This window comes from Kogia breviceps, chromosome 7 (assembly GCF_026419965.1).
Source record: "Kogia breviceps isolate mKogBre1 chromosome 7, mKogBre1 haplotype 1, whole genome shotgun sequence".
In the NCBI taxonomy this organism is placed as follows: domain Eukaryota; kingdom Metazoa; phylum Chordata; class Mammalia; order Artiodactyla; family Physeteridae; genus Kogia; species Kogia breviceps.
The window spans coordinates 66,806,723-66,825,441 of record NC_081316.1 but is presented as its reverse complement, the minus strand read 5'-3'; the positions used below and the strand labels follow the sequence as shown (position 1 = coordinate 66,825,441).

At 35.5% G+C, this 18,719-nt stretch overlaps 1 protein-coding gene across 2 annotated transcripts in view; it reads left to right on the top strand.

The window, feature by feature from the left end:
• Nucleotides 1–18,719, top strand: part of GUCY1A2 (guanylate cyclase 1 soluble subunit alpha 2) — a 477,302-nt gene that overhangs the window by 154,979 nt on the left and 303,604 nt on the right. The window lies entirely within an intron of this gene.

The window sequence follows — 18,719 nt, the reverse complement described above, 5'->3', positions numbered from 1 at the left end:
TTGTCATGAGGTCCAAGCTAGGTAAGAAAGGAAGAGAAGCAGGTGGGAAGTTGGTGGCTGGAGAAAAGCATGAAGTCAAGGGACTGGACACTTAAGTGTAGGTTTAGTGGTTGAGAGTCAGTTGGTAAAGTTTTATGGATAAGTAAGACAGCTTTCAGATTTTGATATTTAAAATATCTTTGTCTCTGGATAATACTGTCTAAATTAATACCATGTAAGTGGAGAGAGGAAGGTCAATGAAATAAATGAAGTCAAGGAACTATGACAACAGGGTGCTCGATGAGTCATCTAGTTGAACTGTAGGTAATGCAGACTCCCAATAATTAATTGGCTAATCAATTACTGAATATCTGTACAGTGCATTAAGGATGAAAGAAATTAGAAAATATACTATCTATGGTCTCTAGGACTGTGGGTAACAGATTTTTAAACATTACAATAAACTTGATGGTTATAATAGAGATATATGGTGCCTGCTACTCAGTAGATACTTAGTTTCTTGTTGAAAAAATAAATAAATAAAGGAACTAACTCAGCAAGAGCAACAGGAGAATGAATATGGAAGAGTGTCAAGGAAAGACACCCAAAAGATATAAGATGTAAGCTTACTTTGGAGGATAGTTAGCCATCAGCAGAGTATATTTGAGGGAGTGGGGTGAGGCATTTCAAGTAGAAGAGAAAGATCCCTATCTGTGCAAAGGTAGAGAGACAAGGTGAGGCAGGAGTACAGGATGCTTGTGGGTGAGGACTAAAGGAACTCTCTTAGGAAGGACCTGTATGTCTGGCTGTTATCTGGGCTTTATCTTGAAGGAAATAAAGAGCCATCAGAGGATTTTAAGATGGAATGTCATAAGATTAGATTTAAAACTAGAATTTCTAATGACTATTTTATTGGCAATGTAGAGATTATATTGGAGAGGGTAATACTGTAGGCCTTTGGGGGCATTCCACGTTTGAAGTGTCTGTTCTACTAAAATGTTAAATAGTCACAGTCTTTTGTTTTTGTTTTACATCAAATTAAGTGAGTATAAATGTATGTGTACATATATGTATAAATATTTGTATGTATACATATGTGTGTTTCTAAGTAGTTGTACATATAAATATAGATAACATCCCACACCATATATATATGTGTGTGTGTGTATATATATAGTTTGCAGATAAGATGAAGTTTGTCTTTGAGTAACAGAAGACTAAAAATAACAAAAGCTTATTTCTCCTTCATATGAAATAAAGAGGTAGGCAGTCTAGAGTTGGCATTTTTGTGTGAGGAATTCAGACACCTTTTTTTTGTTGTTTCATCTCCCTCAGCATCTAGGCTCTTCTTCATGGCCCAGAATTCTATTTGAGTCCCAGCATCATATACACATTCCAACTAACAGGAAGGAGGAAAGGGATGGAAGAAATAGATATCCTTTACTTTAAGAACGCTCTTACTCTAAAGATACATTCAACATGATATTTCAACTTACATCCCATTGACCACTATTTAGCTTAAGAGCCACACTTGGCTGTAGGAGAGGCTATAACATATTATCTCTTCTGAATGGCATTATGCCCAGTTAACAAGAATGGCTTTCTTATGAGGGAGAAAGGGAAGAAGGATTACAGCATGAGAACTAGCAGTCCCTGCCACATAAAAGTGGTTAGTATTTTTCTCCCTCTAGTATTTCTGACTAGAGAATAGGTGAGTGTGTGTATATGAAGTTGACATGCTCTTAGAAGTTCTTCTATTTGAAGAAACATACAATCAGCACACTATATGTGGGCAATAATATTTTATAAGTATGACCATTTTTCAAAATGTGTTTATGTAGTTGGCTCAGTGTATAACACATGTGATGATTGTAGTAAGTTGCATTTGTATAGAGATTTAAATATTTTTACAAAGTACCTCCACTTTATATAATCTATATAGCATTTCTAATGTAAATAGGATGATGGTACTTCCCCATTTTGTTACTGGAAAAATGGAATTATGTGGTTTGATGTTAAAACGGGGACTAGTGTTTATTGACTCCTACTCAAGCTATTGATAGAAGGTAATAATGGCATGGATTTCTAAGAACAGAGGATAATTTGAAAATAATTGAAATTTTAGTTTAAATGAGTGTATAATATTGGAAATGATAATTCTGCCACTTGAAAACTTAGTGTTCAAGAATCTACTTTTTCCTTTCACTTACCTAAGCAGCAATATCATGGCCATGGTCAGAGCATCCCATTTTCCCATAGGTGTGACTGTTTCCATCTCCCAACAGAACACATCAATTATTTGGTATTGTTTAGTTAACAAAGTATGATAGATAAGTTTACTTATTCCTCTGCAACTGCAGAATACAAATTTTGCCTACACATTAATTGCTTTCTGACATGTTCACTGTATAAAAAGGTCAGAAAATTCAGCTATCTTTTTTTTACAATATTACTTTGTAAAAAACAGTACGCTTGTAAATATTATCACCATAATTGCAAAATGAAATAAACATTTTGAACAACTGACTCAAATCATGGTGTTTTGAGATGATGACATATATTGCTCAGAAGGACATAGTTTAATTTCTTCTCCAGGGCTCCTTCCAATTAATACAAAGTATTTTAATCTATTATCTGTGGAGTAAACTTTCTGAAGATATCTTTGTCTTAAAAATAACAAAGGAAAGAGAAAGCAGTTGAGTCACTGACTGAGCCAGGATTTGAGTCACCTCTTTGGAAAAGACTGAATTTCTGGTTAAAAACCCGACGACATTGTTTAAATTTTAAACCCTCATTTGGTAAGAACCAACTGAGTACTAATCAAGGGCTAAGACAAGACAATCTGTCATGAATTTCTTTATTTCTTTTTAATAAGGTTATATATAGTCATAACTAGCACTATAATTTTTCACTAACACTAATAATCTCCATGGACATTTTTCAGTCTTCATCATACTTCTCTGTTTGGTAACATTAACTATTAAAAATTCTCTGTGCCTTGAAACACTTTCTTCCTTTGGTTTTTGTTACTATCTTGTCTTTTCTTTCCAAAGATGTTCCTGCTCCTTCTTAGTTTGCTATGCATGCTTATCTCTGTCCACCTAGATATTGGATGTGACTTGTTCCTAGCATTTCCTCCCCTCTCCAACTCCCTTTCTTTTTCTCTTCTGTTTATCAGAGCAATTGTATATGCTATTCTCTCTGCTTGAAATATTCTCTCAAATCTTCATCTGGTTAGCTCCCATTAGTCTTTTAGTTCTAAATTTAATAATCATGTGTTCAGGAAAGACTTCCTTGAACTTTGATTAGTAAAATTGCCTATTATAGCTGTCATAGTTTCATTAAGCTCTTCTAAACACAAAACAGTAACATGTCCATGGAGACAGAACTCATGTTGTGTTACTCACAACTTAATCCCCAGGGTCTAGTACAATCTTTGTGACATACTAGGTACACAATAAATATTTGTGAATGAATGAATAAGTTCATTTTCATGGATATACATAACACATTATGAAAATATCCTTAGTATAAATTATACATGTGGAGATATATGAAGTTGCCTTACTTGTCAGCTGAATTGGGACTGAAAGATAGTCAAAAAGTGAAAGGTGAGAGAGATTGGCTAAGATGGCAGAGTAAAAAATTCCTGAGCTCACCTCCTCTCACAGGCACACCAAAATCAGAATTATTTGCAGAACAAGCATAAGTGAAAAAGACTGGAACCCACCAGAAAAGATTTTCTACAACTAAAGATATACAGAAGGAACCACAACAAGATGGGTAGGTGGGGCAGAGTTGAGATATAGTCAAGTCCCATACCCTCGGGTGGCAACCCACAAACTGGAGAATAATTTCAATTCAGAGATTCTCTCACAAGAGTGAGAGGTCCAAGCCCCACATCAGACTCCCCAGCCTGGGGGTCCTACCTTGGGAAGATGAGCCCCCAGAGCATTTGGCTTTGAAGGCCAGCAGGTCTTATTTTCAGGAGTCCCAGAAGTCTGTAGGGAATAGAGACTTCACTCCTAAAAGGTAAACAGAAAATCTCACATGCTCTAGGATCCGAGGCAGAAACAGTAATTTGAAAGGATTCTGGGTCAGACCTAACTGCTGATCTTGGAGAGTCTCCTGGAGAGACAAGAGGCAACTGCAACTCACCCTGGGAACATAGACACTGGTGGCAGCCAATTTTGGGGAGCTTGTTCTACCACACGGACACTGGTGCTAGCAAGCACCATTTTGGAATCCTCCCTCTAGCATATCAGCTCCAGTAACTAGCCCTGCCCTGGCTCAACAGCCTGTAGGCATCAGTGCTAGGACGCTTCATGCCAAGCAACTAACTGGGCATGGACACAGCTCCACCAACTAGCAGATAGGGTACCTTAGGACCCCTGATCCCACAGTCACCCCTGGACTCAGCCTTGCCCACCAGAAGGCCCAGGACCTGACCCCAAACACCAGTGCACAAGCACTAGACCAAGGACCCCCAAGGGCTCTCCAGCCAGAAACCCAGGGACCCAGCTCCACACATGAGTTGGCAGGCACCAGCCCCAGAATCCTCTGGGCCCTGGCCCTGCCCTGCAGGGAGCTTGTTCTAGCCTCAGGACTAGCCTACACACCAGGGGTCAGACACCAGTGATAAGAACACAGGCCTGCAGCCTGTGAACCCAGCCCACCTACTAGCAAAGAAGATCCTGCCCTTGGGCCAGTTGGACCCAGGCCCCTCCCACTAATAGGTCGAAACAAGCTTGAGAACATCCCAAACCCCACAACCAACTGTGTCAGGAATCAGACACCAGCTCTGAAAGCAGACCCCAGGACCTAAGTCTGGCCAGAGAGCAGACCCCAGGACCTAAGTCTGGCCACCAGTAGGGTGGCACTCACTCCAGAACCTGGTTTCAACTACCAGTGGGTGTGCAGCAGCCCTGGTGTCTCCTGGATGCTGACTGCCCACCAATGAGCCAGCACTAGTTCTGAGGTTCCCCAGGGTTCAATAGTAAGTTGTCTTGTGACTCAGTCCTGACAACCAAATTTCCAAATTGGAAAGGAAGAAGTAAAACTGTCATTGCTTGTAGATGTTATGATACTATGCATAGAAAATCCTAAAGATAGCTCCAAAAACACTTGTAGAGCTCATTGATGAATTTGGTAAAGTTGCAGGATAAAAAATTAATACACAGAAATCTGTTGCATTTATATACACTAACAATGAACTACCAGAAAGAAAAAGTAAAAAAAAAAAAAAAAAAAAAAAAAAATCCCATTTACAATTGCATCGAAAAGAATAAAATACCTGAAAATAAACCTAGCTAAAGAGGTAAAAGACCTGTACTCTGAAAACTATAAGACATTGATGAAAGAAATAGAAGACACAACAGATGGAAACATATTCTATGTTCATGAACTGGAAGAATTAATATTGTTAAAATGACCATACTATCCAAGGTAATCTACAGATTCAGTGCAATTCCTATCAAAACACCAATGGCATTTTCACAAAAGTAGAACAAGTAATTTTAAAATTTGTATGGAAACACAGGAGACCCTGAATAGCCAAAACAATCTTGGGAAAAAATAACAGAGCTGGAAGAATCATGCCTCCTGACCACACTGTACTGCAAAGCTACAGTAATCAAAATAGTATGGTACTGGCACAGAAACAGAGACATAGACCAATGGAACAGAATAGAGAGCCTGGAAATAAGCCCACATACTTATGGTCAGTTAATCTAAAATAAGGAAGACAAGAATATACAATGGATAAAAGACAATCTCTTCAATAAGTAGTACTGGGAAAACTGGACAGCCACATGTAAAAGAATGAAATTGGAATTTTTTCTAATACCATATATAAAAATAAACTCAGAATGTACTGAAGACCTAAATGTAAGAAATCATAAAACCTCTAGATGTAAACATAGTCAAGGCATTCTTTGACATAAATTGTAGCAATATTTTTTTGGATCTGTCTCCTAAAGCAAACAAAGGAGTAATAAACAAAATGGGACCTAATTAAACTTAAAAGATTTTGCACAGCAAAGAAAACCATTGACAAAATGAAAAGACAACCCACTGAATTGGAGAAAATATTTGCAAATGATATGATTGATAAGGGGTTAATATCCAAAATATATAAGCAGCCCATACAGCTCAACATCAAAAAGACAAAAAACCTGATTAAAAAATGGGCAGAATAACTGAATAGACATTTTTTCCAAATAAGACATAAAGATGGCCAACACACACATGAAAAGATGCTCAACATTGCTTATCATCAGAGAAATGCAAATCAAAACTACAATGACATATGCCCTCATACCTGCCAGAATGTCTAGTATCAAAAAGAACACAAATAACAGATGTTGACAGGGATGTGGAGAAAGGGGAACCCTTATACACAGTTGGTGGAAGGTAAATTGGTGCAGCCACTATGAAGGTTGCTCAAAAAACTAAAAATAGAACTACCATATGACCCAGCAATTCCATTGCTGGGTGTACAGCTGAAAAAAAAAAAAAAGAAACACGAATTCGAAAAGATTCATGTACCCAATGTTCATAGCAGCATTTTTTACAATTGCCAAGTTATAGAAGCAACCTAAATGTTTATCATCAGGTGAATGCATAAAGATGATGGGGTATATATAGCCAATGATATATTAATTAGCTATAAAAAAGAATGAATTTTGCCATTTGCAACAAAATGTATGGACTTGGAGGGTATTATGTTAAGTGAAATAAGTCAGGCAGAGAAAGGCAAATACTGTATGATATCACTTATGTGTGGAATTTTAAAAAATAACACAAACTAGTGAATATAGCAAAAAAGAAACACACTCACAGATATAGAGAACAGACTAGTGGTTACCAGTGGGGAGAGGGAAGGAGGGACAAATAAGGATAGGGGATTAAGAGGTACAAACTACTATGTGTAAAATAAATAAGCTAAAAAGACATACTATCAACAAAGGAATATAGTCAACTTTTTACAATAATTGTAAGTGGAGTATAACCTTTAAAAATTGTGAATTACTATGTTGTATGCCTGAAACATATAGTATTTTACATCAACTTACCTCAGTTTAAGAAAACAAATGATGAATGTCAAAACATCAGGTTTCCAGGATGAAATGCGAGCTTTATTCTAAGGGTTGTGGGACTTAAAAGATGCTATCGCTGGCACAGAACAGAACAAATATAAATGGTTAGATACTGTCACTTTAATCCATTTCAGTAATAATATGCTTTTTCTGGGTAACAAAAATATGTAATATCAAAGGCAAATATCATTTTTCTTTATCCAAACAGGCTTGTATACACAGAAAAGATGACGTAGAGATATTGAAAAGTCTGCCACTTAACTAAATGATGACCCTCAAATATTCAGAATTCATATGTTTCTCTGATGAGAATCTGAATAACTGAATGCAGAACTGTGGGACTTACAGCATGGGTCAGTTTTATAGTTTGAGAGTCAGAAGTGATAAAATCTTAGTGCCGCATCACTAGTCATCATGTAAGTCGGTTGCATTCTTATGTTCTTTCATTAGGAATCATATGGCCTTTTTTTTCTCTACAGACAAAATTTATTCCTTTGGGGGTAAATCACAATGCATATTTTGACACGTATAATTTTCTGTGAAATAATAGTGAGAAAATTGCAGATACTGTTAAATGAGAGTGAACATCCATGCTCAGACCTACGTCCAGATAGTTTCCTTTGTAGATTAGATTTATAAAGTCCTGGGGGAATACTTTCTGTCTGTTTTTACTAGTTACTTTAAATCTTATAACACATTTTATCGTAACCTAGACATTGGGAAACAGTAATTTAGTGATTGTTCAGACACTTTTTTTTCTTTCTCTCCCCACCCCCACCCTGTTTTAAGTTTCTTATTGTAAATCATGTCTTTGTTAAATTCTTACAAGAGCATTTTGGAAACTAGAGCTATTAGGGAAAAATCAAGTCACAGCTGGCAATCATCTGACTAAATGTTTTCATGTAAAATTCCATTTTAAACAACGCAAGTTCTATCTCATTCACTATGTCTTCCTTTTTGCATCTCCACAATTATGTAATAACCTCGAATAAATGTTTTGGCTACCTAGATTATGGTAATGCATCTATAAACGTCCCATCTCCAGATATAATGTACTGAAATGGAGTGTGAAAAGCTGAGTTAATTTTTATTTTCTTTTAGCCAAAAAAAAAAAAAAAAAAGAGAGAAATGAAGAAATAAGAATGAAAGAAAGGAAGCAAGACAGGAAGGGAGGGAAGGAGGGGAAAAGAGTCAGAGAGAGAGAGAGATACTGGAAAATTGTACCTGGCAAAAATTTCCAGAAGGGAGAAAGTGACTTATGCTAGAGGCCTTGCCATTGATATATCTATGCAAAGTCTGGGATGTTATGAAGGAGCTTCTGACAGAAGCCCTTCTAGTATGTTGTGATGACATTTGTATAATTCCTTACTCATTTCCACATACATTATATAACAATATATAGCACATCCGCTTATTAGTGATTAGTATTTAAGAAATCCTGTAAAACAAAACATGTGTTTATGTAGAGAATATTTAAATCAATACAATTGATATGTTTGAAATTATTCTGGACAATTCTGTAGAATCGGTTGCAATTGCATTTATTTTAGAGCTTTCCTTGTTTATTTCTTTGCTTTATTTACTGTTGAAAAGTACTGTGGATTACCCTTGAGAAAAAGAAGAATGTTGTCTGAGAGAGGAGACCTAAGGAATTTCAGCCATATTGGCAACATTTTATTTCTTTAAATGAGAGATGGATTAGATGGGTATATGTAGTCTTATTCCTCTTTAGAAGTAATACATTTTAATAAGAATACTACATTATAAGGCAGACTTAATAGTCCTTAGTTTTGTGAAATTGAGCAACAAATTGTATATTCATTCTGGATCTTAATGTACTTAAAGTGAAAAAACCAAAAACAATAAGCATTGTAATTTGTGAAGTCAGATATTGACTAAGGTATGGCCATATTTTGTGGACTCCTCCAGTTTTATGACCAAATAATTAGATAATTTGTAATTCATTTATCCTTTGAATGTTTATGAAGTGTGTAATGTTTACATGCAGTTAACCCCATATGTAACTGTGCCTTACATGTATGTAAAGTTATTATGAGACTTCTAACATTTAAACAGGAGGTGTTTTTATAGAATCAAGTGTAATTGGAAGTGAAAAATATTAGTTGTCCATTGTCTGAACACAATCGAAGCCACTGTACAACTAGATTCATTTAAGGAAAATAGAATCATAGAAGCTTAAAGCTGGAAGAAACCTCAGAGGTGATCTAATTTGCCCCATTCAGTTATAAATGGGGAAATGATTACAGTCCACATAAGCTTTAGTCACACAGCTGCTTAAAGGAAGAGCTAGTACTAAAACTAAGATTTCAAAGCTTTCCTTACTCTTTCCTTTCCACTGTATTGGTATTTCCCAAACTGTCATTTCCAGAATTGTTCATATGAGTGTAATCAAAACATACAAAACTAACAAACAACAATAATAAAACCGGGATTTTGTGGTAAAGCAACTTTTTGAAATTTTGCATCCTTATAATCCCCATGTGAATGCACTTTAGTGTAGCAAAGACTCTGGGAAGTCCTACAGTAAAGGAATTGATAATTGTTTAATTTACTCTTTCCAAAATTTTTTGACAATTAAACCCCTATTGTATGAAACACTTAGTACATTTTGAGGAAGAATGTTTGAATAATGCTACAAAATTAGTCAAATATTTTTTTTATCACCATGCAGTCTAATTGAATAATAGATCAATTTTTAAAATTAGGTTAATTGTTATGGCAGCATACAGATCCACCTTAAAGACACAGTATGTTAATAAGGAAGTCAGTATTCCATGAGTGCTTTAAAAACTTTTCATTCATTGGTATCTTATAGTTTTTTGAGCACAAATCTTTTGCCTCCTTAGGTAGGTTTATTACTAGGTATTTTATTCCTTTTGATGTGATGATAAATGGGATTATATCCTTAATTCCTCTTCCTAAACTTTTGTTGTTAGTTTATAGGAATGCAAGGGATTTCTGTATATTAACTTTGTATCCTGCAACTTTACCAAATTCATTGATGAGCTCTAGTAGTCTCCTGGTAGCATCTTTAGGATTTTCTATGTATAATATCATGTCATCTGCAAATACTGACAGTTGGAAGCAACCCAAATGTCCATCAATAGAGGAATGGATAAAGAAGATGTGGTACATATATACAATGGAATATTATTCGGCCATAAAGAAGAACAAAATAATGCTATTTGCAGCAACATGGATGAACTTAAAAACTGTCATAGTGAGTGAAGTAAGACAGAGAAAGAGAAATAATGATATCACTTTTGTGTGGAATCTAAAAAAAAATTGTACTTATTTACACAACAGAAATAGAGTAACAAATGTAGAAAATAAACTTATGGTTACTAAAGGGGAAAGGTGTGGAGGGAGGAATAAATTAGGAGGTTGGATTTAACATATACTCACTACTATATATAAAATAGTTAATCAACAAAAACCTACTGTATAGCACAGGGAATTCTCAATACTCTGTAATGACCTATGTGGGAAAAGAATCTAAAAAGAGAGGACATATGTATATGTATAACTGATACACTTTGCTGTACAGCAGAAACTAGTATAACATTGTAAATCAACTATACTCTAATAAATTTTTTTAAAATAAAAATAGTGTAATTTTGAAATAAAATTAAACTTCATTCATGGCTCAGTGAAGGGACTAAGGTGAAGGAATGATATTATCTCTAATACAACAGACAAGGGAACAAGCTAATGAAAATGGTAGTTAGTAATGTTAATGTAAATATAGATGTTAGGCTGTGGCAATGGAAAGAGAGAGAATAAAAAGAGAGAAAGAAGATGAGTCAGAGCCATTTCAGAGTAACAGTTTGTTTAGCCCTATCCTTTTCTCTCTGGGGCAATACTCAAACCAAATAAAAGTACCAAAAAGTGTCATGAGGAAGATGATTTTTGTAAGGGAAATAGAGGGAAGGAAGAGCATTAAACACAGGCATGCTAAAGATAAGCAGGGCAGTGTATCTCCATGAGATTATTTTTGAATCCCCTGACAAAATTAAGTCTTCTATGTCTAAATTCCTAAAACTTTTCATTCTCAACTCTGTAATTTTACTTAGCTTGCTCTGGATTTTCCTTTAGTTAGTCAATTATATGTTTTACCACTCCCAAGATGTTATTCTAGAGGAAAAGGACAGTAGTTGTTCTTCTAAATTCCACCGGTACTGGCAGATTACTTCGTATGAACCATACTCTCAGTGAATGTTTCCTGAATAAATACAAATATGAAAAAACCATCAAGCATGCATTATACTCATTACTGCAGTTGAGTATGTGAAACATTAGCTCTGATAGCCCCTTCTCTTAAGAGGTTTAGAGTTTATGCAGGATAACACATTAAAAAAGAAATGATATGCTTATATTAAACCCTTGATATAGGACATATCCATAACAGGGAAAGGTCAGAGAAGGCTTTGTAGAGAAAATAGTATTGAAAATTATTATTTATTGAAGGTGGTATTGGAAGGTGTATTGTTTCTGACTGCTATTTGTAACAAATTATCACAAACAGTGTCTTAAAACAACACAAAGTATTATCTTACACTTCTGGAGGTCGTAAGTCTGAAATGAGTCTTACAGAGCTAAAATTAAGGTATTGTCCTGGCTGCATTCCCTCTGTAGGCTTCATATTGAATCTGTTTGCTTGACTTTTCTAGCTCCTAGAGATTGCTTGTATTCCTTGGCTTGTGTCCTTTTACTGAATCTTCAATGTGTATCACTACAACCTCTGCTTCCACCTTGGAACACTCCTGACTGCTTCATATAAGGAGTTTTCAATTATATTGGGTCCAATTGGATAATCCAGATAACCTCCCCATTTTAAGATCCTTAACTTAATTATATCTGCAAAGTCCCTCTTGCCATGTAAGGTAACATGTTGAGAGGTTCTGGGGATTGGGGCATGAAAAACTTTGTGGAGCCATTATTCTTTCTACTGTAGTGGGAAACCAGCATGAGCAAAGTTCTGGAAGAACCATAGATATAAACATGGGGTATATGGCTGAACAATAAAAAGAGGGAAAAAAATGAAAAGTACATATTAAGGAGTGTGGTGAATCAAATGGCTGGTAGGCAAGTATAAGTTACAAAGGGCTTTAAAATTTAAGACAGGAGATTTAGGGTTTTTAAAAAAAATTTATTTAATATTGGAGTATAGTTGATTTACAATGTAGTGTTAGTTTCAGGTGTACAGTCAAGTGATTTAATTATACATTTACATATATCTATTCTTCAGATTCTTTTCCCATATAGGTTATTACAGAGTATTGAGTAGAGTTGCCTGTGCTATAGAGTAGGTCCTTGCTGATTAATTATTTTATATATAGTAGTGTGTATATGTTAACTCCAACCTTCTAATTTATTCCTCCCTCCCCACTTTACCCTTTGGTAACCATAGGTTTGTTTTCTATCTCTGAGTCTGTTTCTGTTTTGTAAATAAGTTCCTTTGCATCATATTTTAGATTCCACATATAAGTGATATCATATGGTGTTTGTCTTTCTCTTTCTGACTTACTTCACTTAGTTTGAGAATCTCTAGGTCCATCCACATTGCTGCAGATGGCATTATTTCATTATTTTTTATGGCTGAGTAGGATTCCATTGTATATATTTACAGCATCTTCTTTATCCATGCCTCTGTCAATGAACATTTAGGTTGCTTCCATGTCTTGGCTGTTCTATATAATGCTGCAATGAACATAGGGTGGTTTTCTCTGGATATATGCACAGGAGTGGGATTTTTGGATCATATGTTAGCTCTATTTTTAGTTTTTTAAGGAACCTCCATACTGTTCTCCATGGTGGCTGTATCAATTTACATTCCCACCAACAGTGTATGAGGTTTCCATTTCTCCACACCCTCTCCAGCATTTATTGTTTGTAAACTTTATGAAGATGACCATTCTGACTAGCGTGAGGTGATACCTCATTGTATTTTTGCTTTGCATTCTCTAATAATTAGCAGTGTTGAGCATCTTTTCATGTGCTTTTTGGTCATCTGTATGTCTTCTTTGAAGAAATGTCTATGTAGATCTTTTGCCCATTTTTGATTGGGTTGTTTGTTTTTTTGATATTGAGCTGCATGAGCTGTTTGTATATTTTGGAGAATAATCCTTGTCAGTCACATTGTTGGCAATTTTTTTCTCCCATTCTGTAGGTTGACTGCTCATTTTGTATATGGTTTCCTTTACAGTGCAAAAGTTTTTAAATTTAATTAGGTTCCATTTGTTTTGGTTTTTGTTTTTTTTTGCTTTTGTTTTTTGGGGTTTTTTAGGCTTTAGGACGCAATGTGGCTTTTTAAAAAATTAATTATTATTGGAGTATAGTTGCTTTATTATGTTGTGTTAGTTTCTACTGTACAGCAAAATGAATCAACCATGCATATACATGTATCCCCTCCCTTTTGGACTTCCAGGTCAACACAGTGCATTTATATTCATTACTGTAGGAAGTGGATCAAAAAACATCTTGCTGCAATTTTTGTCAAAGGATGTTCTGCCTATGATTTCCACTTAAAGTTTTATAGTATCCAGTCTTACATTAAGATCTTTAATCCATTCTGAGCTTGTTTTTGTGTATGGTGTTAGAGAATATTCTAATTTCATTCTTTTACATGTGGCTGTCCAGTTTTCCCAGCACTGTTTATTGAAGAGACAGTCTTTTCTTCATTAATTTACCATAAGTGTTTGGGTTTATTTCTGGGCTTTCTATCCTGTTCCATTTATCTATAAGTCTCTCTTTGTGCCAGTGTCATACTGTTTTGATTACTGTAGCTTTATAGTATAGTCTGAAATCAGGAAAAATGTTTTCTCCAGCTTTGTTTTAATTTCTCAACATTACTTGGGCTATTTGGTGTCTTTGTGTTTCCACACAAACTTTAGAATTTCTTTTTGTTGTTGTTCTAGATCTTCAAAAAAAAGCCATTGGTAATTTGACAGTAATTACATTGAATTTGTAGATTACCTTGGGTAGTATAGTCATTTTGACAATACTGATTCTTCCAATCCAAGAACATGATATATATTTCCATTAGTTTGTGTCATCTTTGATTTCTTTCATCAGCATGTGGTAGTTTTCAGAGTACAGGTCTTTTGCCTCCTTACGTAGGTTTATTCCTAGGTATTATTTTTTTGATGTGATGGTAAATGGGATTGCTTCCTTAATTCCTTTTTCTGCTCTTTAATTGATAGTGTATAGGAATGCAACAGATTTCTGTATATTAACTTTGCATCCTGTAACTTTACTGAATTCATTGTTGAGCTCTAGTAGTTTTCTGGTAGCACTTTTAGGGTTTTCTATGTATAGAATCATGTTATCTGCAAACAGTGGCAGTTTTACTTCTTCTTTTCCTATTTGCATTCCTTTTATTTCTTTTTCTTCCATGATTGTCATGGGTAGGACTTCCAAAACTATGTTGAATAAAAGTGGCAAGAGTGGACATACTTGTCTTGTTCTTGATCTTAGAAGAAATGCTTTCAGCTTTTCACCATTGAATAGCTGTTGGTTTTTCATATATGACCTTTATTATGTTGAGGTATGTTCCCTCTCCGCCCACTTTCTGGAGAGTTTTTATCATAAATTGGTGTTGGATTTTGTCAAAAGCTTTTTCTGCATCTATTGAGGTGATCATATGGTATTTATTCTTCAACTTGTTAATGTGGTGATTGATTTGCTGATATTGAAAAAGGCTTTCATTCCTGGGATAATTCCTACTTGATTATGGTGTATGATTCTTTTTATGTATTGTTGGATTTGGCTTGCTAGTAGTTTGTTAAGGATTTTTTGTCTATATTCATCATTGATATTAGCCTACTTTTCTTGTGGTATATTTGTCTGGTTTTGGTATCAGTTTGATGGTGGCTTCATAGAATTAGTTTGAGAGTGTTGCTTCCTCTGCAAGTTTTTGGAATAGCTTCAGAAGGATAGGTCTTATCACTTATCTAAATGTTTGAAGAACTCGCCTGTGAAGCCATCTGGTCCTGGACTTTTGTTTTCTCGGAGTTTTTAAATCACAGCTTCAATTTCAGTGTTTGTGATTGGTCTGTTCATATTTTCTATTTCTTCCTGTTTCAGTTTTAGGAAACTGTACCTTTCTAAGAATTTGTCCATTTCTTCCAGATTGTTCATTTTATTGGCATATAGTTGCTTGTAGTAGTGTTTTTTATTATCCTTTGTATTTCTGTGGTATCAGTTGTAACTTCTTTTTTATTTCTAATTTTATTGATTTAAGCCACTTCCATTTTTTTCTTGTTGAGTCTGGCTAAAGGTTTATCAATTTCATTTATCTTTTCAGAGAACCACCTTTTAGTTTCACTGATCTTCTCTATTGTTTTCTTCTTCTCTACTTCATTTATTTCTGCTCTGATCTTTATGATTTATTTCCTTCTACTAAGTTTAGGTTTTGTTTGTTCTTTCTCTAGTTGCTCTAGGTGTAAGGTTAGATAGTTTATTTGTGATTTTTCTTGTTTCCTGAGATAAGATTGTTTTGCTATACACTTCCCTCTTAGAACTGCTTTTGCTGTGTACCAGAGGTTTTGGATCATCGTACTTTCTTTTTCATTTTCCTCTAGCTTTTCTTTGATTTCTTCAGTGATCCATTGGTTGCTTAGTAGCTATTTAGCCTCCACATATTTTTGCTTTTACATTTTTTTGTAGCTGATTTCCAGTCTCATAGCACTCTGGTTGGAAAAGATACTTCATATGATTTCAGTTTTCTTAAATTTACCAAGGCTTGCTTTGTGGCCCAGCATGTGATCAATCCTGGAGAATGTTTCATGTGCACTACAGAGGATGTGTATTTCTGCTGCTTTTGGATGGAATGCTCTATAAATATACATTAAGTTCATCTGATCTAATTTGTCATTTAAGGCCTGTGTTTCCTGGTTGATTTTTTGTCTGGATAATCTGTTCATTGACGAAAGTGGTGTGTTAAAACCCCCTACTGTTATTGTGTTACTGTCAATTTCTCCTTGTATGGCTGTTAGTATTTGCCTTATATATTGAGGTGCTCCTATGTTCGGTGCATATATATTTACAATTATTATATCTTTTTCTTTGATCCCTTGATCATTATTTAGTATCCTTCCAGTTTCCTGTTACTGTCTTCATTTTAAAGTCTATCTTGTCTGATATGTTCATTACTACTTTAGCTTTCTTTTGATTTCCATTTTCCATCCCCTTACTTTCAGTCTGTATGTATCTCTAGATCTGAAGTGGTTTCTTGTAGACAGCATATATACAGGTGTTGTTTTTGTATCCAGTCAGCCAATCTTTGTCTTTTGGTTGGAACATTTAATCTGTTTATGTTTAAGGTAATTTTTGTTATGTTTCTTTTACTGCCATGTTTAAAATTTTTTTTTGTAGGTCCTTTTTCTTCCCTTCCCCATTTTTTCTCTTCTCTTGCAATGTGACAACTAATTTTAGTCTTGTGTTTGCATTCCTTTTCCTTTTTATGTATCTATTATAGATTTTCAGTTTTTGTTTTCCATAAGGTTTTGATATAGCAGTCTGTATAGAAACACAATTGTTTTATGTTGCTGGTCTTAATTTACAATGTGTTTCCAATATCCTGAATTTGTACTCTCCTCTTCTCTTGATTGCTGGGTTTGATATCATATTTGTATGCATATGATTTCCTACATTTACTGTATCTTTGTCTTTACTAGTGAGCTTTCCCATTCATAATTTTCTTTTTTCTAGTTGTGGCCTTTTCTTTTCATCCTAGAGAAATTCTTTTAGTATTTGTTGCAAAGATGGTCTGGTGGTGCTGAATTCTTTTAGCTTTTGCTTGTCTGCAAAGCTTTTGATTTCTCCATCAAAACTGAATGAGAGCCTTGCTGGGTAGAGTATTCTTGTTGTAGGTTCTTTCCTTTCATCACTTTAAATATATCATGGCACTTCATTCTGGCCTGCAGATTTGGGGCTGAAAAATCCACTGATTATCTTATGGGGATTCCCTTATATCTTATTTGTTGACTTTCCCTGTTGCTTTTAATATTTTTTTGTCTTTAATTTTTGTCAGTTTGATTAATGTGTGTCCTGGCATGTTTCTCCTTGGCTTTATCCTATATGGGACTCTTTGCACTTCCTGGACTTGGGTGACTGTTTCCTTTTCCATGTTAGGGAAGTTTTCAGCTATTATCTCTTCAAATATTTTCTCAGGCCCTTTATCTCTCATGTCTCCTTCTGGGACCCCTATAATGTGAATGTTGGTGTGTTTAATGTAGTCCCAGAAGTCTCTTAAACTTTCCTCATTTGTTTTCATTCTTTTTTCTCTATTCTGTTCCCAGCTTTGATTTCCACCATTCTGTCTTCCAGCTCTCTTATCCATTCTTCTGTTTCATTTATTTTGCTCTTGATTCCTTCTAGTGAATTTTTCATTTCAGTTACCATATTGTTCAACTTTGTTCTTTATATCATCTTGCTCTTTGTTAAACATTTCTTGTATCCTCTTGGTCTATACCTCCATTCTTTTTCTGAGATCTTGGATCATCTTTACCTTCATTACTCTGAATTCTTTTTCAGGATGATTGCCTATCTCCACTTCACTTAGTCATTCTTCTGGGATTTTATCTTGTTACTTCATCTGGAACATATTCATCTGCCATCTCATTTGTCTAACTTTTTGCATTTGTGGTCCCACTCTCTGCCAGATTATCATTTCTTTTGCTTCTGGAGTCTGCTCCATGGTGGGTGAGGCTGGTCTAAGAGGCTTATGTAGGTTTCCTGGTAGCAGGGACTGGTGTCTGCCGACTGGTGTGTGGAACTGGGTTATGTCTCTTTTGTGGGCAGGGCCATGTCAAGGAGTATGTTTATAGGTTGTTGTGAGCTCAGGAAGATTTTGAGCAGCCTGTCTTCTGATGGGTGGATCCGTGTTCTCTCCCTATTGGTTGTTTGGCCTGAGACACCCCAGCATGGGAGTCTACAGGCTATTTTGTTGGACTAGGTCTTTGTGTCAAAATGGTGGCCTCTAGGACAGCTTATGCCAATGAGTACTCCCCAGTACCTCCACTACCATGTCCTTGTCCCCACAGTGAACCACAGCCACTCCATGCCTTCCCAGGAGACCCTCCAAGACAAGCAGGTAGGTCTGGCCCAGGCTTCTATGAAGTCAATGCTTTTCCTCCTGGGTCCTTGTGCACAAGAGACCTTACATGCATCCTTCAAGAGTGGAGTTTCCGTTTCCTGCAGTCCTGTGGAGTTCCTGCAATCAAACCCCACTGACCTTCAAAGCCAAATACTCTGGGGCCTCCTCCTCACAATGTCAGACCCCCAGACTGGGGAGACTGACTTGGGGCTCAGAACTCTACCAGGAGATTTAGGTTTAATGCAGTTAATGTCAGAAAACCATAACAAGTTATTGAGAAGTGGGTAGTGTTGTGAAAATGGTATTTATAAGAAATTAGGTGGGTAGGGTTTATAGGAGAGCCTGGTGGAGAGAATATTTGAGAGCATTAAGACTGGCAAATGCATGATTCAATTTGTTACATTGCATAGTTCTTTACATATATGGACACTTATACTTCCAAGACTATTTGTTTGATTAAAGCCTTGAATTAGAGTGGCAATTATTAAATTTTTCACAAATCCATAATTTTACATCTTATTTAT